The sequence below is a fragment of the Ixodes scapularis genome, unplaced genomic scaffold, assembly GCF_016920785.2.
Source record: "Ixodes scapularis isolate PalLabHiFi unplaced genomic scaffold, ASM1692078v2 PGA_scaffold0__279_contigs__length_252992795, whole genome shotgun sequence".
In the NCBI taxonomy this organism is placed as follows: Eukaryota; Metazoa; Arthropoda; class Arachnida; order Ixodida; family Ixodidae; genus Ixodes; species Ixodes scapularis.
The window spans coordinates 10756072-10780543 of NW_024609835.1; positions in this window are offsets into that span (position 1 = coordinate 10756072).

The window sequence follows — 24472 nt, forward strand, 5'->3', positions numbered from 1 at the left end:
AGTTTTGGATCAAGGCCGGATTTATTGGCCAGGCTGGAGAGAGAGGATGTGAAGAGAGATCTGACGTGACGGATGGATGTGACATCACAGTTGAAACTTTGCCCAGATAATATTTTATCGACCTAATATCAGCAATTTCACCAAAAACTAAATATGTCTTACTAAAGAGAAAACTGATGATTCGAGCGCTTAAAAAAAAAAAAAAAGAAAGAACTTTCCCCCCTTTTCTGTTTCCTTTAAATTCTTCCCTGCCTTGGAAGGATCTGGGCGAATGACTGGACAGGAGAGAAACACTGAGCCTGATATGGTCGCACCGTGCCCCCTGTCCTACAACGGAGAGCCCTTTTTCTGTGCAGACGGTCTTTTTTAGACATCGCATATTGGCCACTGATTCTACGAATCCTCCGCAGGATTGTAGACACATTCCGCCTCCGAGTGCATTATGGTGCAGTAATCACTAAGCCTGAGAATATGAGGTAAGGACGTGTTTTTGGGCAGTTAACTTATAAGGAAGGAAACAGCCTTTCCAGAGAAACGAGCAGGGTAACCCTGCGAAAACCAACAGTAACACACAGACGAATGATGAACTCCAAATTGCACTGCTTTAGTTCCCCTGCATCTGAAGATTCCACCACACCGGTATTTTTTTCATAACTGTCGTTCAATCGTTCGAGAAAGAAAAAAGAAACGCGTTTCTGTGTTAATCGTGCCGGGCACCGTCGGGTCGATTTGCAAGTAACGCCACCGTGAAATCGCCAAAAAACGGCGTGCGGCAATTGCCGCCGACGATGTGGTCGTGTCAGCGGGAACAGGGGGCGTTTCTTCGCGTAAGCTAAGAGGCTATCAAAATAAGAAAGGTCGGTTCAGACATCCACTACGAGCGCGTTAGCTACGACTGCGTCTGTTGTAATCGGAGCGACTGGGACGGACCGCCCCGCGCCGCGCGCTCAAGATTGCAACCACCGCAACAAGCACAGGTCGTCAGCACGGCGGCCGTTTCTAAACCCCCGGCAGCTGTTTTTGCGGTGCCTCTAAAAAGAAAGGCACGCACTGCCATTCGCTGGTCTAACAGAAAATGGACAAAAACTTTTGAATATCCTCGAGCTTTATTTATTTTCATTTTTCTAGAAGGCTGGTAGGGCTGTGTGGATGAAAAACGAAAAGAAAAATGCCACACGCCGTCTTGGACGATCGCGACTTTAGCACGCGACTTTACCAATAGTAAGAACCTTACCACACGCTTTTTGTTTTGTGTGTGGGTGATTACACAAGTCGCTGCGATTTTAGCAGCGATATAGCATCCTAGAGATATGATTTCGTGCTCACAGAAACGTTGCAAGTGTTTTGAAATGATAGCACTAACCACCTTTTTGGATGATGAAAACGTGCGAAAATTCGCATCCTTAAAGGGACACTGACACCCCCCCAAAACTTTTTTTTAATTTTTTGCCAGGCGCTTCATTATGGTGTCGGAGGACTACCCAATTAATATTTTGCAACAGAATAGCGTATTTTTGTAATAAAGCCAACAGACGCAACTGCTCGAAACCGAAACCCGACGGAGGTCGGAGAAGTGGAGAGAAGAGAGTGAGTGGCGGAAGTCACGTGGCTACACCCAACCGTGCGTTTTTTTTTGTTTTTTTTTTTTCCCGTTGCAGACGACATGCGGCGTACGGGAACTGTTCGCCGTGGGATTCTTTTGCAGTTATGTATGTTCCGCTCGTTGTTCTGTACTCCAAAATGAGTCGTTTTGTACATTGAGGAGTTGGAGATGAGTAGTGAGTGCCCGTGGTGAATTTTGATCGGCTCCGAGAAGAATACACCCAAGATGTTGCGTAGAGCTGGCTCACATGTCCTGCGTCCGAAACAGAAGTGGCATTGTGCGACAGAGTTTCCGAAAGATCAACGGGATCGGGACCAATGGCTGGCTGCAATTCCTGTAGAACATACACGGGCACCTCGGAAAGCGGACGCTACCTGATTTATATGCTCCTTGCATTTTGTGGAAAGTGATTACATTGAAGAAAGGGTAAAAGCACAGGCGAGCTGGTGAAGAACTTCCATCGTAAACCGGAGACACGGAAAAATAAAAAAACGGACAAAACAACAAGTCTCAATAATTTGAGACTTGTTGTTGTTTTGTCCGTTTTTTTTTATTTTTCCGTGTCTCCGGATTACATTGAGTTCGCGGGTGTCAAAAAAGAAATCCCATACCATTTAACTCAGCGACGTGTCGTCCACAACATTTGTTTCTTATTATTTTTATTGTTTTTGTTTCTTCAGTAATAATTGTAAAAAAAAAAAAAAAAATAAGAAATGTAGACATTAATTGAAAAAAAACAACAAAAGGGTTTCACGCGGGATCGAACCCGGTCCTACCGCGTGGAAAGCGGACGTCTTTCCCACTGAGCTACTGGGGCGCATCGAAACTGGCGGATCCCTTTCCTTAGTAACAATTCAGCCGATAAACTGTAAACTGGAATGTTTGCTGCCGACTTTCCTCTAGCAAAAGCACTCCCGGGTCGAAGTCGGGATGCACCACGCATTGGCGACATTCTCACCTAGTAAAGAAATCGTACACGTGCATATTTCACTAGAAGTAGACACGTCGCGCTTGACGTTTGCGCGAGCGACGTCTTCAGCCACAAGCAGGGAGCGACGGCTCGGCGACGTCTTCGTGCAAATCGGCTTGGTGGTCGGGCGTGTCGTACGGGATGAATACCAATTCTTTTGACCAGTCCCAAATTTCTTTTTTAAAGGCAGACAAAATTCGCCGGTACCGCGAACGACAGTTCTGAAATAGAGGTCCCAGGCCCGTCGTCCGCTGCCATCGCCGTCCCTGCGAGTCCCACGATACGCGAAACGACGCACGCACAGAATGCTTCCGGTTGTCTGTGGAACTTTTTTTTCAATCAACGTATTTGCAGCTTTTTAGAAGCCACAAAAAATGGGTTTATATTTTTTTTTATATTTTTAATATTGAGTGTGTGCCTCAGTGACCCACGACTTTGATTAAATTTGGTGGTCGCATCGATACCTTAGAAAACGGCCCGTGACCGCGGAAAAGAGAGTGAGCGAGACTCGAACCGGCCAGTTCTTGATCGGCGGTTTTCGAGCGGAAAGAAACCGAATTTCGAGCCGCAAATTCTGTTCTGGGTAGTTGAGCTCTCATATGTCACGTACAGCTAAAAACCTCGGCGAGCATAAATACCCTGTCAGTGTCCCTTTAAGACACATCTTCAAGAACAGTACACACCAGGAGTATCTTGAGCTTAAGCACACGCACAAAGTACGTAAAATAAAAACAAATCCTGGCGACGTTCGAAGACACAAATGCTTATAGACAGGACCACTGGAGTCGAGATAAACAAGACGACACGAGCATTTCTGCTGTCTTGAAGGGTGCGGCCACGACATCGATATACGAGTAGAGGGATCTTCTCTTTTAGGACGTGCTAATTAATCATCGCGACACACGACAAGAATTCACAGCCAAGGACTGCGCTCTACACTCTTAAAAATGCCTGCGCCTCTACTTACCCGCAAAGTACTCGAAGAGCCAATCATTGCGATCTACGAAATCAGCTCAGCCAATGACGAGGCGGAGCATCTGTTTAGACCTCAAATTTAAGTCTGCGCTGGGGCATTACGCAATGTCTCATGCTTGCATTGCGTAATGCCACAGCGCTGGGATTTCTTAAGAGTGTACGCGGAACAATGAGCTTCCACTACGCCAACCACGTCGAGTATCACCGTCGACACCATGTTTTTCTGTCCACCTTTGTACACGTGTCTTTTCCGCCGTGTTGGCGCTTCTAGAAGCACGTGACTGAAAAGCAGCCGGATTAGGGGTAAAGAAAAGGTTGGTGGTGCGCCCGCTATTCGCAAGAAGTAACTGTATATCTGCGCGCTGCCATGTTTGTGTGCTGGTATGTTTAAAACGCTCTGAGCATGCGCAGTAGCCCACATCGTCAGAATACCGGATGCCGCACATGCGTCCAGAGCCGAGTGGCTCGGCATTTTTCGCCCCGCACTGGAAAGGTTCACCTTCATTCGCACATTTCTTCTTGCTTCGATTCGTTCTTCGGCATCTCTATCGACTTATGGCACAATCGCATTGGTGGTGGAGCGATAATGAGATGTTCGGATAATCGGTTGTCAGTGGCTAAGACACCCTACTCATCAATCAATCACAAATGTGTACAATAGGTCATTCCTTTCTGTCCACAGAAAAATTTAACGAGGCCAGTATGCACACCTTCACTGAAACGAAGTACCGAGTTGCAATTTTGCGATTATATTGCAATTAAATGCAAAGGTGCAAGCGAGCTGGACAAGTCTGACGAAAATTATTTTCGTCAGACTTGTCCAGCTCGCTTGCACCTTTGCATTTAATTGCGTTATAATCATAACATTAAATTGCAAGCTTCACCCTTGTTGGTGTTAGACTGGTGGCGGCTGATAAGGCCCGTTTGCTCTACTGTCGTCTAACCCCTGGTTAGCTCAGTCGGTAGAGCGCTCCACCTGTAATGGAGAGGTCCCGGGTTCGATACCCGGACCAGGCGAATTTTTTCGGTCGCGTACCAGTCACATAGCTGTGTTTGGAGATTTATGTTTGTCCTTTGTCCCTCTTGTCCAGGGTTTATTTTCGTCGTACCAAGTTGCAAGCGGCGGCGTTACTTGAAACGCGTTGCCTATAGTACACCGCGCAGCATTGTTAACGCAAACAGATAACCGCTTCTTTCTTTTTTTCTTTTTTTAGATTTTAGAAGCTATTTATAAAACTACCGGTGTGGTAGCTCATTTGGGGCACGAACCCGAGCGGCAAATTCTTATGTCAGGGTGTCGGTTTTAATTCGCCGCTGCTACGGCATTTTCTCTAGCTCGCCACAGAAAGTGACAGACTTGTTCGAAAGATGCCACGTATAAGAACCATCAGCGAAGCCAATTGCCTCAGCCATTCAGGGCCGAGACGCTCTGGTCAAAGAAGCTAGGTCAAGTCTTGGCTGCTTCGGAGTTTCTTTTTCGCCCAATGAACTCCGCTGCCTGGGTCTAGCCAGCACACTCCCCCTACTCAGAAACATTGATGACATTTCGCTCGTTCATGCATTACCCCCCACGCAGATCTCATTTTCGCGCCAAACCGTCCTGTCCGTCTCATTATTCGGGAAGTGCTCCGTAGATTGCACTGATCGGCCGGCCGCGGATTCTGCGAGAGAAATAGACGAGCACGAAATGTTTGTATATTCGTGTTTTTGTTTTCTTTCTCGAGAGTAATTTGAGTGATTCGAGTGCATAGGAGCGAAGCGGGGTAATCGTCGTATTTTATTACGATGTAAAAGCTACTTAGCCATCTGCGCACGGCGCATTCGGTTCCGGAGAACGTTTCCGGGGAAAAAAACAATTTGATCGGGGTCCGGCGGAAAAGCGGTCCCTCGCCGCTTTCATTGTGCCCGGGCGCGAACAAAGCGCGGGCCGTCCTTTTTTTTTTTTCTCGCCGGGCGCCGGCTCCGGGAACGCGCCGGCCCCTGATGGCGGGATCTTGGCGACGGTCCGTAATGAATGGCGCGAGCGGGCGCCCAAATTGAAGTCGACGCGGGGTCGGCCCACAATGGAAGTGCCCGCTCTGGCCAAAGCGGGTCGCCAATTATTTGGAACCCGTAGTCGCGTCGAGCGAGCGCATCCGAGTCTGGGAAGCGCCGACTCGGGGCAACCGGAAGGTCGCGGCACGGCCACTCGGCGCGGTACGCCGTGCAGGCGTGTGCGCCACGCGCTCATCGCTATAATCGAAACATCCTAAGGGCCGTTCACACACTTTACGTTTGCTTACAGCCGAGTTGTTGGGATCGCTTACGACGAGAGAGTGCACCGGCATGCTGCTGAGTGGTCCTTGCAGGGTTACGAGTAACGAAGTGTCAATGTCTGCGTTGTTTGCAGGAAGCTCGGCGAATAATAATAATAAAAAAAGAAGTGTTTACCCCCCCCCCCCCCCCCCCCCGAACAAAAAAAAAAGGAAAGAAAGAAAAAAAAAGTAAATGAAGACTTTTTTTTTTTTTACATCACATTGCGTGCAATCATGAGCAAATTCAACTCTATGGCTCGATCACGTGGATCATGGGCACCATGGCGTGACTACTCCGAGCAGGTTGCCTCAGAATTTGTTTAGGGTTGCCTAGTCGCAAGATGGAAATGAGCGACATTAGAAAATTTATTATTGCAATTATTAGAGCCTCAAGACGCCATACAGTCTAACCGTCATTCTGACTAAAAAGACAAAAAAAAAAAAAAACTCCGAGATAAACAAAATGCAACAGAGGACAGTGTTCGTCAGTTGTCCTCTACGGTTGTTGCGCTGGAAAAAGAAACGTCTGAAGATTTAAAAACCGCAGCTGTCGCCCTGACAATTTGAACGCGGTAACGACCAAGCTTCACGACGTACAAGTACGCTGCGACGATGCTGAAAACAAACTCAGTCATTGTATCTACTGAACCGAAATTTCGAGCTCATAAAACAGGGTTGCAGTGATAGGCGGGATGCTGCAGAACCCAAAAACACAACTCATGCAGCGATATCTCCAACGGATAACCGCATTTTTGGGGGGAAAAAATGCGCGATTGAACACTGGTGAATTGAAGCAAGGAGGAGAGAAGCGAGGCCTCTTTCCCTCATTCTCAACTATTCCAGGAGGATCGTGACGTCAGAGTCCTCGCTTGATCGCGCCCTTCTTTTCTAAAAATACGACCATTCGTTGAAGATATCCGCGTATGAGTGAGGTTTTGGAGTTCGTAACGTCCCGTTCAACCCTTCTGCTGCCTTATTTTGCGAAATCAAAATTTTGGCTCGGTCTCCCTTTAAGGAGGGAAAAAAAAATTAAGCTCCAAATCTGCTTAGACCAACTAAACCTCCTGGGCCAAGCTTTACATCTAAAGTTTGAGATTTTTGAATGGCAAACTTTATAGCTGCGATCTCCCATCTATATTCAAGAACAACCCCGCAAAGTTTTGGAAGCTTATTTCTCTTAATCAGTCTACCCGTTCAATACAACTCACCAGCAATGAAGGCATTGGTATTTTGAATTACGAATGTCCTTCCGTCTTAACGAGTTCTTTTCATCAACGCTATCAAAGGAGGATGTTTCCAAAGTACCATTCGTGCCTGAGTTAGATTTGAGATATATGGATCTCATATCAATAACATTATTATTTTGGCAAACCTAATAGATTATCTCAAAATTTCCACCTCGGCTGAAATCGACACAATTAATTCAAAGATCTTAAAACATTTTAAGGACATAACCAATGAAATATGCTGTTTGCTATTCACGCAGTCATTACCCCCCGGCTGTATTCCGCATGAGTGGAAAGTTAATAAGTTCGTTCTAATCCACAAAGCGGTGACCGTCATACTGCGAATAACTACCGTCCCATATTATTAACTGGTGTTGTACGCGAGGTATTAGACCATCTCATATTCTCTCAGGTAGCGTCGCATCTTAAATCTAATCATTTGTTTTTTGAATATCAGTATGGATTTAGGAAAGGCTCCTCGTGTGATAGGCAGTGGCTTGAATGCACCCAACTACCTTGATGTTAACATGAACACTAACTCACAAACTGATGATATATTCCTTGATTTTTCTAAAGCATTGAATCGTGTACCTCATTGTTGTTTAATATCAAAACTGTCCTCACTAAAGCTCAACTCACTTACTCTGTCATGAATCCAAAACTTTATCTCGCTTCGTTCGGAAAATACTGTGAATGGGGACTTATACCGGTGTCAGACGGCGTTTTAAAGATCCTTTTCACTAAGCTCCTTTAAAAAATCGGCCAATCAGCTCGCGATGTGGAGTGCGCACGTGCTCTGTGGCGCGCGCACGTGCTCTACGGTGTGCGCTGGTTCGCCGTTTTTATAAAGGAGCTTAGTGAAAAGGATCTTTAAAGCGCCGTCTGACAGGGGTATTACAGTCTAAAATATCGAAGGTTACTTGTGGCGTCCCTCAATTTCGTAGGCGCTCTTCCGTTTCCTGTCTACATTAATGACCTTGCCACTTCGCTGTGCTCTAGCTAATATACGTTTGTTTGCAGATTATTGTGTCTTTTACCGCAAAATTAAACACCAAGATGACCATCTACTATTTCTGCGCGTCCATAGCTGGCGTCGCAAATGGCTAATGCCACTTAACACGTCGAAATGTAAGCTACTGAACCTTACTCGCAAAAAAAAAACAACAAAAACACCTCCTCTCTCCCTTTCCCTATTCTCTTGGTAACACACCTATTAACCTTGCTTCTACTTACAAATATTTAGGAGTCCACCACGCTTCTGGCGTCTCATGGGTCACCCACATTAACAACATAATTGCTAATGGTTCTCGAACCCTGGGATACACTAAGCGTAACCGCGAGGCAGCACATCCTTGTCTTCGGAAACTAGCCTACGAACCTTACGTTTGCCTCCAAGTTTGAATATGCCTCACCAGTCTGGAACCCCCATAATTACTACTTAATCAAAAGTAATAAATCCGTCCAAAACCGTGCGGCATGTTTCATAACATCGAGTTATTCGTATAATATAAGTGTGTCTTCTCTCTAAAACGTGAATGCTCTCTCTTTCTACTACAAAACCACCGTAAAATTTATCTTTTGTGTATAAAACCTATTATCACGATGAAAATGTATTTTTTCTTGAGCCTCGGAATAGATCCTCAAATAGAACCACCAACACCAGAAGCGTCAAGCACCTCACCTGTACAACTAATCTATTTATCAATTCCGCTGTTCCACGAGGTATACGAGATTGGAACGGCCTTACCAACTCCACAGTTGACATCAGTGACACCAGCCTAATCCGTGATTCATTGGCCTCATTGCTTAATAGCTAATTATTGTTGCTACTTACCAGTGCTGAAGTTTGTTCCTATGCTTTTCCGTTGTACTACACTCTAAAAAAAAAAAGAAAAAAGACTATTCCTAAAATCAGTTTTATAGGTTTCTTTTCTCCTCTGTTTTTCTTGACCATATTTGGCTTTTTAAGAAGTTATTTTCAGCAGCACTTCAAGGGGTTCTTCGTGAAAAAGCCTATAAGGGTTTCTTTTAAGCTCCTTTTCTGGTGCGAAAGGGTTCATCGTCACCCAGTTGCCTTTTTAGTGCGCGCAAGGGGCGATATTGCTCGAGGCGAAACCGTCCTTCGCGAGTTTAAAGAGTACTTGGGGCGTTGACGAACCATTCAAAAATGTTTTTCTTTTTTGTGTTTTATCTTTTTAGAAGTACTTTGGCCTACTATATATCATGCACGAATAAATACCCGGTACTGCTCCTGTTTTAAATTTGTGTAATATACGTGGCGTTCTATTTTCTTCCGTTTTGTTTCTTTCTGGTGCTTTTTTTACAACGTGGGCTTTGTCCTGCTTTTGAATTTATGTCTCCTCCACCCTTAAGTAGTGTCCTTCTGGGGTCTTTAAGGTCGAACAAATAAATAAACTTTGGTGTGTATACTAAGTAGGCTAGGAAGATTTTGTATGGAGACTAATCTATTTGCTTACTTTTCGTGTACTGACCCCTCTAAATCACATGGCCAGTCCTTTTGCACTGACGTGTCCACGCACGTAGTCCGATGTGCCATCTTTCGAATCAGCTCGCTTGGCTCGAATCGGCGCCCTTTCCCATTTGAAGAGCGGCGTCGTTGAAGTTTTCCCAGGCACGTGGAGCCGAACATCGAGAACAAAAGGCGGATCGGGGCCAGGAGCTGCCCAGTGGTCTGAGGAGCGTAAAACCGAACAGAAGCGCAAACCTTAATAACGTCTAAAACATAATAAATAAATAAATACATAACGCGGGAAAACAAGACAGTTTTGTCACTTTTTTTTTTTTATTCTATTCTCCTATTTCCTCGAGGAGCAACGGAGAAACGGAGTTGATTTCAGGAGCGCGCGATATTGCGCGACATGGTTCCGCACGGCGTCATTTTTCCTCGCCACCTTGAGTCGAAATGAAACGTTTCGACCGACTCTCGTTTCTCTCGCTGTTTGTCGTCCACGCCTTTCGCTTGCCTTGCCGAGTTCTGCAAAGTTCTTACTTTTTCATATATAAAAAAAACGAGAAAATATTAATAATAAAGTAAAAGAAAAAAAGAAGAGAGTTGGAGTTCATTTTGCTTTTCCTCCCAAACAAGCAGCCGCCTTCTCCACTTCCCTTCCTGCCCGCTGTCACGAAATTTGAGCGCGCTTGGCTCGTGAGGTGCAATCGGCGTCTCCATCTTGTTGCTCATTTTTTTCTTTTCCCTCGTTCTTTCCTCGCCAGTCCGATACGCGTCGTCTTCTGCGCGCTCTCCACGAGAGCGTGTTCGCGGAGTTTGCGTGGAGTGCGGCCACGCTTGCTGCGAGGCGCTTTTGCGAGCGCTCAATCGAAGCGTGGCACGCAGCTTTCGGCATTCCGCGGTGCTGTCTCGAGCCCGGCTGGCTCGGCTGACAACCCCGCGGTGTACACTGTTGCCAAATTGCGACGTCGTGCCGTGCCGCCTTGTCGTTCTCGGTGCTGTTATCATTTTTTTTTTTATTTAAATGTTATGCGCTAAGTGCGCTTCGTTTCCTACTGAGCATACAACGCTGACAAGCACTGGCGCGAGACTTGCGCGCGCTGTCACGCAGGTGAGGCACAAGATGACACCACGGGCTCGCGCTCGTATTTTACCGACTGGGAGAGGCCCACTGGCGCAGAAGCCCCCTTCTGCGTGGGCGTGGCCTCTCTTTCAGACCTTATGCTATTATCATATATGATGAGCTGACGCGCCTCCCTAAAGGCCTGTTCGCACATGCAGCGGAGCGCTACAAGCATGGTGCTGACCTCGCGCTAAGCGCGTGCTGACGGGAGCGTTCACCAGCTTTGTATCGTACCATCGAGACTGTTGCTCATGGCAGACGATAAGTAGCCGACGACACGTGAGCAGCGCTACATCAGCGCTTCGCTGCATGTGAGAACCGCCCTTAACTCTGACTGTATTATCTAATACTATCTATAGTTCAACAATAAACAGGCTGAAAAAAGTGAGAAAAAAGACGGATGTCATGTTCGCGTTCCGAAATGAACACATCTCATTGCGTGGACAGTTTTAATGGCGGCGTTTGCGTTGTAGAAGAGTCTGAGTAAAAAATGGCGATAACCTGTTTGTCTCGTGCGCATGGAATTTGCTGACTCCAGCTTATGCAGAGCGAATCGAAAGGGTTCAAACACAGTTGGTTCGAGTAGTTCATGATAGGTATCTTGGAAGGACATATTATTATGACTTTAAATGCACTCTTAAAAAAAAAAAAAGCTTTATTTGCTCAACTTTTGAAAAAGACGGACTCCTCGTGATGTTCTATATTTACATAGAGTTGTTCACGGCCATATAGATAGTGAACTGGCTTCATCGCTGAGATTTGATGTGCCAGCTGATGCTATTAGAGGAGCGAGTGTATTTTATCCCTCCGTGCAATCGAAATTGTCCCCATTCGTACGGATGGAAATTTGTGGTAATGAATTCTCGCCTCACGTTGATGTTTTCCTTTCTTATTTTAGTCTTTAAACGAGAACTTGATTTAAGACTTTTCGGCTATTGTAAGCAACGATCAATCGTGCCTGGGGTATAATATCTATGCTAAATGTTGTCGTGTTTATTGCGATATCTTTGTTTCTTATATAAACGAGCATCGCTAAAGAATACACGTTCACTTGCTGTCATGTCACCTCTAGAGTTGGTTCGTTGACATTGCACGTTACAATAGAGAGTTTTAGTAGATCGTTCCCATGACTCCGATAACGATACCCGATATTCCGCCACCGCCTCCCTTGCGCATGCATAGTATCGTTATCGGGGCTATCGGGGGTATCGGAACGATCTACTAAAACTCTCTATTAACCTTAGAGTAAAAATCGCGAGCATAAAAGAGCCATTTTGAAATGTGTTGTTTATATTTTGACCGGATGATCGTGTTTACTCGAAAGGGCCATTTTTATGTACAAAGAATGTTTCTCTTCTTTTCCATGCAGCTGGAGGGAAGCGAATTTTCGCAATTTGAGGAGTTGGAGCTAGACCAGTACATAGTGAAGCACATGACACGCTTGGACCACAAGAACGCGATTTGAGCTCGTACGCTGAACACACGCACGCAGGCGTTTTCTTTCAGTTAGCGCCTTCAAACTGCGGTTCCACTTCTCACACGTCATGTACAGAAGACAGTCGGCATGGCACTGCCTCGGGCGTTTCTATAGACTGCTTTTTGTATGACGTATTAGCGGTGCGACCGGGGCTTTACCGTCTTTATAGTCCAAAGTCCGTGCTTCATCGTTCGCCGGTGTCTCTTGTCGTGAACGCTAGTGATTTGCTCATCTCCATGCCCTCTGCGAAAAAGAAGGCGCGAGGAACTTGGCTGTCAAAACTATCGAGCCGTATTGGGGGGTTTTGTAGATTGTGTTTTTGTAAAACGGTATTGCACTCGGAAGCTATGCACGTTCCCGAGCTCGCGACAGGAGCTCTACCGGGCCTTGCGAACACCATTCGTTAAAACACCCAAATGTCTTATTTGACTTACGACTTTAAGTAAGGCTGTCAAGCTGTCAGCGACTCGGGGCGCGTCGTTGCCCAGACGTCGCCGCCGAGGCCCGCGCAGTCAGCGGAACTCGATCTGCGGCTTCCCTCAAATTTACTCGTAGGAAAACGGAGAAGGGGAGAGCTCCGGGGCCAGCTTGATTGGGAGACAAACTCCGCCGCTCCTCTAAGACAGCTCGAGGAATCGACCTTAACTCGCGCTTACCAGCGAGTGTATTTGACCACTGATGACAGGCTGTCACTCTGCAAAGGAGCATCTTTCGTGCGCTCTCTTCGTGAAGCGGGAAAGCAAACGAGGAATGCGAGATCACCGTTACTCGAACTGGTTCTGCTATTTCCAGGAAAGCGGGAACCTGTGCCCGATTAAAGCCAAAATAGAAGTCACAGCGGACGCTATCGAATGCGGTTCTCCGTGCAGTTCCTCGAGTGGCCACGGCGGCGTTGCGATCGTCATTAGCTCGGTTCTCGAGGACGGGTCGGTGCCACTTTTTCAGAGCAGGCTGTATGGCAGTTTCCCAACTGAGTGGTTCTAGTAACGCTGCCTTTCCTGCAGCACAACTCGACAGGGTGTGAGTTTCCCCGCACTCGTTGGATGCGTGCATGTGTATGCAAATTTGAAATCTGCCCCTTATGCTAGGGAGGGGAAAAAAACTGTTGGGGACCAAAATTAACGTTAGAATGCGATACATTTCACGATGATGTACTGATATCTGCCGCAATTCAAAAGCAACTAATCGGAACTGGATAAATTTCAGCGAACGCTTCCCTCGAGTGATTCGAAGGGGAGCCATATCATCACCACCGAGCAGACATGTACGTAACGCGTTACTACTTCTACCTAGTTCTTTTTTCAGTAATGAGAAGCATATTGAGTTACTTTTTAAAAAAAGCCACGAGTGCCGTACTTAGTTATTTTTAAAGCAAATAACGTGTCACGGTATTTCGTTACATTTGAGGAGTAAAGGCCTGTTCACACATGTAGCGGAGCGCTACATGCGTAGCGCTGACCTCGCGCTAAGCGCGTGCTGACGGGAGCGTTCACCAGCTTTGTATTGCACCGTCAATACTGTTGTTCATGGCAGACAATAAGTAGCGGACGACACGTGAGAAGCGCTACATTAGCGCTTCGCTGCATGTGGAAACCGGCCTTAACAACGTTTTAACAGCCTCGTTTTAATTCTAACCTGAGTATGCGTCTATTGCGGCAAAGGCAGATGGGCAACCCTCGAGGCAACCCGAAAAACAACCAAGCAGTATGACAGCGTTGCTACATTTCTCGCTGAACACGTCAGTCAAACTCAACGGCTTGGAATGTACGTCACCCAACGAACACCATGAGGTCCGTTGGTCGAACATTCTAGAATCGTCTACAGACCAAATTGAAAACTCGGAGGTTGCCAACACGGGAAGGCAAAGAACTCGTTGTAAACTTCGAACGTAAGAGGCAGAGAGAACAAACGAGAGATGGAAATCCCAGATTCACGAGCTCTTACTGAAGCACAGCATTGCCATTCATTCGAGCGCGTCAGTAGAACGACTCTTCAGCATCGCCAGAGATGTATTCGCAAGGAAGCGGGCAAACATAACTGATGGAAACTTTGAGAAGCAGCTACTGCTTAAGTGCAACGACTACTGAAAAGAAAACAATCAACCATGAAACAAAAGCAGTTGTGTATTTTGCCATTACAGTAACGAGAAGAGTAACACCTGATTTTGTAGTAAAGTAACGCGTTCCCTTTAGGGATCACAGTGATGTGATTGCTGCGCCAATTGCGCCAAACTGCGCCTAGTGGCTAACCCTGCTACACCCTGCTACATTTTAACAAAATATGGGTTGCCTGCGCCCAAAAGAAACAAAAAAACAATTTCGGCCTTTTTTTGAAACCGCAACTAAGCTGAGTACAGTAATTGAGCAAGTGTGTGTTATATGTGGCGCAAGCGGCCGTCCGACACAAAGTACCCTGCATCAATCGTCCACCCGGTCTTGCATGGTTTTCCCGCCGTCTCGCGTTTCGCGCTCTCGTCGCCTCGTCTCGTAAATCTCAATCGACTCGCGTCTTTTTTTTTTTTTTTAAGATATATATTTTTAACGATAGACGCGGGTGTGTGCGGACGCTCCGACGCTAGTGTGCCGGGTATTATGCAGCCGCGCCGTCATTCTGTGAAACGAAACCACGTGTTTTTGCGCAGCGGGAGTTATTTTGTGAGCAGAAACACTCGCTCCTGAAAGCAATGGCCGTGGGAAAGCTATAGGTTGTTTTCACATGACGTCAATCCGCCATTTTGTTGTTAGTTTATTTTTCCAAACAAATTTACTAATATGAAGGATTACATCGCAACCTGTTGAGGAGATGTCAGCGTCGTGAGACTTATAAGCTTCCGTGCTCTACGCATTTAAGGGGTCATGTAAATCCTTGGAATGCTCGCCTTCGGCACACACCAAACAGCTCACAACATCAAAATGGGCGACAAAATTACGTCAGTGAAAACTCCCTATATTTGGTCCCTGCCTTCCAGTCACCGAGGTCGCGCGACATCCGGTGTTGCCGTACCCACGTCGCTAAGATAGGGCGTTTTCTAAAATGAAACTAAGTACCGCCGCCTGTTCATCAACATTCCTGTTATTTGGTAAATCATATGTTATTACAAAAAATTCCCTTTGAACTCAAAGACTGCTATGTCGAAGTATTGATTAATTAGGTTTCTCTCGGTGGGCTTTCTTTCGAGAGGGACCCAGGTACGTAAAAAATCTGCTGCGAAAGAAAGTCGGGGAAGTGAGCTAAAGCAAAGAAGGCAAATTCGCCTCGCTCAACCCACACACACAGCGCGCTTGTTTGTCTGGAGTTCAGTCTTAGCACAAAGCGCTTCAAAAACTTTTTTGCCCAGGCTCGCGATGTCCATGGTATCGATGCGCTCAGGTTCTTGTTTTGTGTGTGTAAATTGAGCTTGTACACCCGCCGGCAATATGAAAATGAACACCTTACCTGGTTTCTTGCCTGTTTTACGGCTCCCTAAAGCTATATTGACTCTCAACGTCTGAAATCGTACGTGGCTTGGGGTCTAAACTTTGCGTTCTAGCCCTCTTTTAAAACAGAGCTTGTTCCAAAACTTGCAGGAGTGTCAAAAACAACAAGAGGGCTGTTCACCTTCATATCGCTCACGGGTGTACCTTGTTTCCCGGACAGGCAAGCACGCACCGCTGGACTGTTCTTTGTCGTATGCTTGAAAGTTAGAGCTTCCATACAATTTTGGGAATCAGTTGGCGACGGAGCGGATGTCATGGTTTCGGTTTCGATAGAAACAGCTGTTGTCTCCGCTAGTGCGACGAAGCACGTGCAACTGCAAGCCTGCCGAAGTTGACCTCACGTGCATGCAAACATGATTACACGGCAGAGGCACCAGCCGAGATGCTTGCAATCCATTCTTTTATGTTTGCTTACTTTTGACGAAAATCTGGCACGTCGGGAACCAGTAAAACGGTAGCAAGCGGTTTTTCGGAACTGCTCGGCAATGCCTACAGCACTGTACATTTGTGGGATGTCTCAGCAGTAAAAACAGAAGCATCGAGTTCCGTCACAAGACGTCACATCAGAACACAACACACAAAGCCCTTCGTTAGTACAACACTTAAAACAAATATATATATATATATATATATATATATATATATATATATATATATATATATATATATATATATATATATATATATATATATATATATATATATATATATATATGGGTGGTTTCATCTCAAATCGTGCAGGCAAAAAGAGTCGCATTTTTAATTTCGATGAAACAAATATATGTTATGGCGCCGTTTCTAAAAACGCAGTCGCCACAAACCGCAAGTTCGTCGGAGGCTATGTTCTCGACTTGTGAATTTTTAAAGAGCCCGCGGCGAAAAGCAGTGTTTTTCACACCCGTCGTGGGTAGGATGTTTCGCTTAAACTCCCGCCGTGGATTTTCAGTCCACATTATATTACCCTTTTTTCAAGCACTCTGCGGACACATTTAAAAGGCTCCAATACCATAATATAATTTTAGGCGTTTTGCTTTTTTTCTGTAAAAATGTCAAACACGCCCCCTCGATCAATTGTTGACAAACTTTGACAATTAATTACTGGCGATCTACTTGAGTTACACTGATATTTTTTATGTCCACGAAGACCCCAAAACACGCTCTTTATATGTATAATAATATGACTCGGCTGTATAAAATATCCTTTGCGGTACGTTTACGTTAATGTTATGTGAATACCAAAAAGTACCATTTTGGAAATTGATTTTCTCAAAAAACCTAATTTTTATTTTTTTCATTTTTTGTTAAAATGTAGATGTGATAGTTTTCTACGTGAAAATCAAGTCGAGAAAGTGTATATTTTGTTGGTATGTTCTATATTTAAGCATCAATATCGTAAAAAAAAAACAAAAAAAAACGTGTTTTTATGGTTTGAAATGGACTTGCGAATTGCGCGTCTTCACAAACTTGGAAATATTTTTGCCTTTTCTAACCTTCCCACATAACAATCAAATATATTAGTTCCACCCTGTCATATTTATTGATTATTTAAATTTTATTACAGGCGGCAAGCTACATCGGAGGAGTTCAAAAGAAAAAGCAACACTTCTTAACAGACCAGCAGGTGTCGTAAATTTTTAACGTGCAGGAGTCGGCAGACGTCGTATTGATTCAGGGCCCTCGTTGGCCTGCATGAACGTCCCGCCCTTTCGGAGCCAGCAGATGGCCACGACCTTTCGCGCTCGTTATGTTAGATAGGACGGCCCGTGACAAAAAAGCGAGCAGCGCACCCTGTGTCACGAGGAGTGAATTAAATGGTACGAATGTGTCGTTGACGTGGCGAACAGTGACAGCCACCCAGGAGGAGTCAGTCCAAGTATTGCACAAGGGAAAGCAAAGGAATCGTTGCCTGAAAGGATGAGGACACCACGGCCTTACAATATCGATGGTCAACAACTGTTCTGCCAGCCAAAACAACTCCGCGTGCGCGCTAAAACCGGCGGCGCGGGACACAAATCCCGCAGACGCAAACACGAAGATGGGCCGGTTTCGTTAGGGATGTGGGGAAATTTCAAACCAGCCATTCGTGCATGCGTGAAACGATACCGCCTGTTTGCCTTAGCTTCGAGCGCCCTATCCTTACATTGAAACGGCCGTGCTCTCTCTCTCTCCGGGGAGATCTGATAGCACCGAAGGGTTATCTATCAAACTTGAGGAAGAAAACGAGACGGGACTGTTTAAGTTTAATTATCCCCACCAACCCGCTCGTTCTGTCCTTATAAAGGGTTATCTCTTTTGGAAACAGCAAAGCCCGGAGACTGACATTAAAACGAGCGTGTTGGTAAATATACTTGTGTTTGTATTCTGCCCGGAGACTAGTTGGGTCGAAGTCAGCCTCCTTGTCAACTATAACCGTTTGTGAAGAGTGGGCTTCTCCCGAGATGAAAAGTTAGCGCCGGCTGACGTGTTCTTTTGAAAAAGGGAAGGGGAAAGAGAAAGCTTGAGTATCTGCAGAAACTACCTCGAAAGCTCCTCTCCCGATATGAAGCTTGAGGCATAGTCTCGGTTACCTTCTCGCGCATCGCTGCTCGAATCTATTCTTCCCTTTGTTTCGCACAGCCACTGTTCCGCACAGTCATCGTGGATGTGCGTAATAGAGCGAAGAACAGATTCGAGCATCATCTGGACACCGTCATCCTGCCAGGCTTCAATGTCGTGGGACCGACTCGTGTGTGTTTCTTCGCCCCGCTGAACTTTGTTTCTCGGGTGCGGTTTTTGCTGAATGTTTTTTTTTTTTTCAATGTTTTCTTACTAACTGTTTGTTAGCACTGTTCAGTTGTTGGGTTTATTTCGTCATGGCGTAGCGGCCTGGCGGTGATGTAGAGAGCGTGTTGGCACGCATTTGGTTGCGCCCCGTTTAGGGAATGCCCGGAGGTGTTGGTTTTTGTTCTCGCCATGTGTAGCTGAGTTTTCCCGTCTTTATTAAATTATTGTTTTTTTTTTGTTTGTTTTACCTTTACGTGCCGTCGACTTCTTTGTCTGACTCTCCACCAGGCGTGGACCTATCGCCTTGCCACTGCTCGAACCTAAATACTTAATTTTTTTAAAGCAATTTTCGTTAAGATCGGAGTTGGGCAATTTAATTCCTATTTATTTATTTTTATTTCCTACCCCTCTCCGTGACACACTCTCTGTGTGTTTCGGACCGTTTCTGTGCCATCGCTTTTGTGTATTACGGAAGTGAAAGGACATTCCCTGGTGACCTGGGCGACGTGCGGTGAAAAACCCCAGTGTTTGGTTTCGGAAAGAATTGTGTATAATATATCGACGATGTGGTGACTTTCTTTGTCTTAGTATAATGACAGCTAATAGCTAGTCGTGCTAGTTTACTGTGAAAGGTTTATAAATCGAAACAATACAACGTCTGTGCCTTTTGGTTATTGAAAGTCTACTAGGCCTGCTGATTTGGTTAGATGTGTATCTCGTGGTTCCCGCTCTTATCAAAACATACAAAAATATTCAATACCACAAAATCCGTTTATAATTGATTACAAAATGCAGAAGAAAATTCAAGAAAACTTTTTCACAATTCATAAAGCCGCATGGGTCGCTATCTCTGACTTGGGTCTTGCAAAACAAAGTATTGAGGCCTAAATATAAAACATACGAACAAAACATACCCTTTCTCGACTTGATTTTCGTATCGGAAACTATCATATCTACATTTGAACAAAAAATTAAAAAAAGTAAAAAAATATTTTTTTTTAGAAAATCAATTTAAAAAATGGTACGTTTTGGTTTTCGGATAATATTAACGTAAACGTACCGCTAAGGATATTTTATACAGCCTTGTCATTTTATAATATGTATAAAGAGCGTGTTTTGGGCTTTCCGTTGACATAAAAAATATCAATGTAACCCAAGTAGATCGCCAGTAATTAATTGTCAAAGTTCAACAATTGACCGAGGGGGCGTTTTTGACATTTTTACAGAAAAAAAGCAAAAAGCGTAAAATTATTTCATGGTATCGGAGCCTTTTAAATGCGTTCACAGAGTGCTCGAAAAAAAGATAATATAATGTGGACTGAAAATCCATGGCGGGAGATAGAGCGAAACATCCGACCCACGACGGGTGTGAAAAACACTGCTTTTCTCCGCGGCCCCTTTAAAAATTCATAAGTCGAGAACAAATCATCAGACCAACTTGCGGTTTGTGGCAACTGCGTTTTCAGAAACGGCGCCATAACGTATATTTTTGTCATCGAAATTACAAAATCCACCCCTTTTTGCCTGCACGATTTGAGATGAAACCACAATATCATATATATATATACATATATATATATATTTTTTTTGAAATTATTGCTTTGAAATCCACTTTTGCTGCTCCAAAACACTGTTTTGGCTGCTCCCAAAGCTGCTCCAAAATGGCTTAGGCCAATCACATCACTGGGATCAGTAACGAGGAATGTATTTAGTTACTTTTTGAGCGAGTAACCAGTGACGGTATTTAGTTCTTCGTTTATGGCAACGTGTGCACGCCTGGCAACGACGAACTCGAGAATGTACCGGAAACTGTTACAAGATACTAGGGGTGATCAATAAGTCTTGTCTCCTGGGCTGTAAGTTCCTTATTGAGTGATGAAATCGAAGGATGCTGCATTCGAATGTAAGTTTGGGAACCCCTCTTTCCCAGGAGCACGCAACTTTTCAATACAGTTCCCACCGGTGGTGACTTATCTCCGCTACCGGTGCACTACTCTCCGCATCCCGCCGTGGATGAATAAGGCCGGCTATTGACGAAAACAACGGGCGCGCTCGGTAGCATCGTCATCGGACTCAATTCTCGAACCTTGTACCCTTGAGATGTTCCTTTACCTTGGAAAACAGCCAAAAGTCCGATGGCGCGAGGTCCGGGCTGTAAGGTGAATGATGCAAAACGTCTTGGAACAGCGGCTTGGAATGGCGTCGCACGGCGCATGCGGAGAGGAGTGCACGGGTAACGGAAGGGCGTCGCCGCACAAGGTGACCATATTGGGACATTTCGTGCTCCTGGGAAAGGGGACATTACAAACTTTCATTTTAATGTAACGCCATTTCAGTTCTATCACTGAATAAATACGTTACGGCCTAGGAGACAAAAATTATTGATACAGGTTACCCCGGGGGCAACTTCTATTTCAGAAGACGATCTGTAAATAATACTTCTGTTTGTGCGTATGTTTGCACAGCCTGCACTTAGTCTGGATCAACGGGCGACTTGTCTCTCGGCTGTAGATGAGGAATTTAGGGAGTGCGGTACAACCGCTAGGCCGGGGTCTTTAACGTGCACCACATGGAAACGGAAAAGGGGTGGGGAATGAACCCAGGATCCTTGGGTTCTGTAGCTCGAGCTTTCGCTAAACATGCTGCGTGCTGGTGTGCATTATTGGCGAAGTGTGCGATCGAAAGCGTCGGGGTAGTTGGCCTTCCTCGATTGGCTGTGACATCAGCAAAGGATTTCTTACGGACGGAAATAAGAGGAACGTTAGAATTTCAATTTTAACGGTGTTGGCAGTGTTGGTTCAAGAGCGCTATGATTCCAAGCTTCCACCATGCTAATTACAAACACCATCGAACTTGTTGTTCGCAAGGTCATGACGTCACGAAAGGAAACCATAGAAGTGCACCACCAAAACATCTCACCGCTAATAGCATAGCCTCCTCTATTAGCGGCGAGATGTTTTGGTAGCGCCCTCCTATGGTTAGCTCTCGTGACGTTATTACCTTGCAAACAACAAGTTCGATGATGTTTGTATTAGCATGGTGGAAGCCTGAAATCATTGCGCTCTGAAACCAACACTACCAACACGGCCAGAATTAAATGAGAATTTTTTTGCTGACGTCATAGGCAGCATTTGACCAATCATAGCTGGCCGACCACAGCGACGCTTTCGATGGCGCACGTCGCCAATACTGACAAAGCTTGGCAGATCGCCACGAGACACGGCCGCCGAAAGTGAAAAGGTAGAGCGGCAGACAAGGGGCTAAAGCCCCTTCATGTTTCAAAAGTTGCGGAAAGTGCGTCAAAGCACGACGCAGCTGCGATGATGGCGGCACAGCGCAGCTCTGAGCTAGATTTCAGACGCCATGTTCTTCCCAGAAGTGGCGCGAGGCACCTGTCTCGAGCATTTCCACAACAATGAATGGCGCCACTTTTTCCAGGATAGAGGGGCTTTACAAAAGGTATGTAACGGGCGCCCCGCTGTGGCGAGGCGCCGAAACACACTTGTCCCGAGCGATGGAATGTACGCTCGTGCTCCTCGCGTTCCTCGCGCTACCGCTTCTTTTCTCGTCGTGTTTGAAAACCATGTTTCACATCCTCGCCGCTGCAAAAGCTGTGCGCTGACGTCCAGGTTACCCGAGAAATGCTCTCTACTACGAGATCCTCGCGCTCCAAATCCGCGACCGGACACTCTATGGCTCCGTCGTCGAACTGCCAGGCTTTGTGAGTATAGAGGAGGCTATATATGACTATAGACTATCGGCCACCGATCCTCCCACAGGGACAAAATGTACAAAGGAGCAGTTGTGAGCTCCACGTCCTACCACCGCGCCAGTTCGTGGGTAAACGCAAAGTTAGCTGGCTTTGTCTCTACCGCTGCGGTCTTTACTAACTTTTCGAACACGCGCGCTGATGGCCGAATGCCGTTGTTCGGAGTTCGGCCTTACTGCGCTCGGGGTTCGCACTCTTTATCAGAAAGAAAAAGAAAAAAAAAATCCAAGACGTGCTCAAGGTCATAGAAAAGCCGCAAAGTTTGGGCCTAAATAAGATGCGAAAAGGAGGGAAAGAGAACACACAGCAACAATGCGATGTTCATCACAAACTTCAAAGAATGCCGCGGAAGCCTATTCTGTGTGTAAGAATGAGTGCACAAATTAATATTATGTGTAATTTACTTTTTATTACAATTTGTACAGCGAAGCGAAGGCAGCGCCAACGTATCTACCGTTTCCCGCCAATTGGAGAAGGGGCAGGCCGTAGCGAAGCGCGGTGATGAAGCGGCCGCGGCTCGCGATATCGACCTGAACACCGCCTTTCCTTCTGCATGAGCTCTTTCGGCGACGACAGTTCCAATTATTGGCCGGTCCTTTGCGCACTGGTCCCGCTGTCGCTCCGAATAGTGCTGCCGAAGTGTTTCCAGAATCGTTTCATATCAACGGAGAAAACGGCGGTAGTTGAAAAGAATATTGAGTTCGAAGAATGATGGTGCTGATTCGCTTCGAGGATATTTTCGTTTTGCCTCGAGTGACAAGCCAATCAAATATTCCGTGTATTTTTTTTTTTAGTTGCTGCTGAATGATGCGTTTCACTACCATTAATAAAAAAAATGTTTTAACGTATTTTGAATAGCATAAAAAAACATTTGACAGACCTCTTCTGAATTATCCGAGCTCCAAATAGCATGCCGCGAGTGTAGTGGCACGCGCTGCTCGTGCTAGTGTCTGCAGCAGTAGCTGTTCTACCGCAAGAACCGAGAATAAATGTCACTTTGTGCGCGAGTTCGCTAACGCCTTATGTTCGTCAGTTACTTGGAATATTTCTACGTGGTTATTTTATGTGCGACTCGGGCGTAAAAAAAAAAAAAAATATTATGAATAATTTAACGAACAGACTGGCAGTGAAACTATTCAGGAGACGTCTTCCCAAGTGGTGCGTTCATGATACTCAATTTTCCTGACGGAAAGTTTTTGGGAAAAGGTGGAAGAAAAGAGAAACTTGTAACTTCCTGTGCGCGGGAAGATAACAGAAACAAACCGTGGAGTTGTCGGTGCTACTCGCACGTGGCACAAGGTGGCACAAACACTTTAAATATTCTTAGATGTGAACACCTTACAGCAGACCTCAGCAGATCCCAGCGCGCCTGATACGCAATGTTGTAGGCGTCACGAAAAAAAAAAAAAAGGAACAAAATATTTTATTCGTTAATCGGGAAATAGAAGGCACGCGTTACCGACCAACGTTGCCTCAAAATAAATGGAACGCGTCACTGTTACCGTTACGGACAAAATCGAACGCGCATTACTTTTGCGTTACTTTTTAACAATGAATTTACATACTTTTTTCTGTTTCAACGTCAGGCTTATCCATAGGCTCCATATTTCAAGAAACATTATGTTCATGAAGAAACGGAATATAATGACCTTATGATATTTCTTACGGCTTCACCTTAATACTCACTAGAAAAACGCAAATAAAAACGCCCACACCCAAATGGCTTGGCGCCTAGAAACGGGGCACGGTGCTTGCAGGAATGCTTTCGCATTCTTACACATAAACAGTCTTAAGTGTGTACCGAATTATTGTTTTCTTTCTGGCACACGTTTGCCAGTTAAACCTTTATTTTCAGTTCATCATTCATTATCTCGTCGCCTTCATTCGTGACAATATAAATAACAGCGACAATCAGACCTGTTTTTTTTTCCCTTTTTATGTTTTTGTCGAGCGAACCGAGTTTTAGTTTCTTCCATTTTTTTTTTTTTTTACAACCTACTTTCACGAAATTTGAGTATGATAAATGCAGCACCTAAAGAGATCTTTGGAAAAACATTTCATTGCAGCCTGTAGATTCGCTTATATATATATATATATATATATATATTACGCACGAATGGCGGTCGAGAGCACCCTGTGTACACTTAAGACGAGCGCGTGAATCGTGTGTCCCTACTTTCCCAGCATTCTCCTTGGTACTCCTGTAATTTGGCATAATGTCTACTGTGATCGTTCTGCGTGATGCAACTGGCTCGACGTCTCAGCTTCGTCCCAGGTGCTGCAAAATGCGGGCGAACGGCGCGCTTCCAAGCGCTTCCTCAACCCG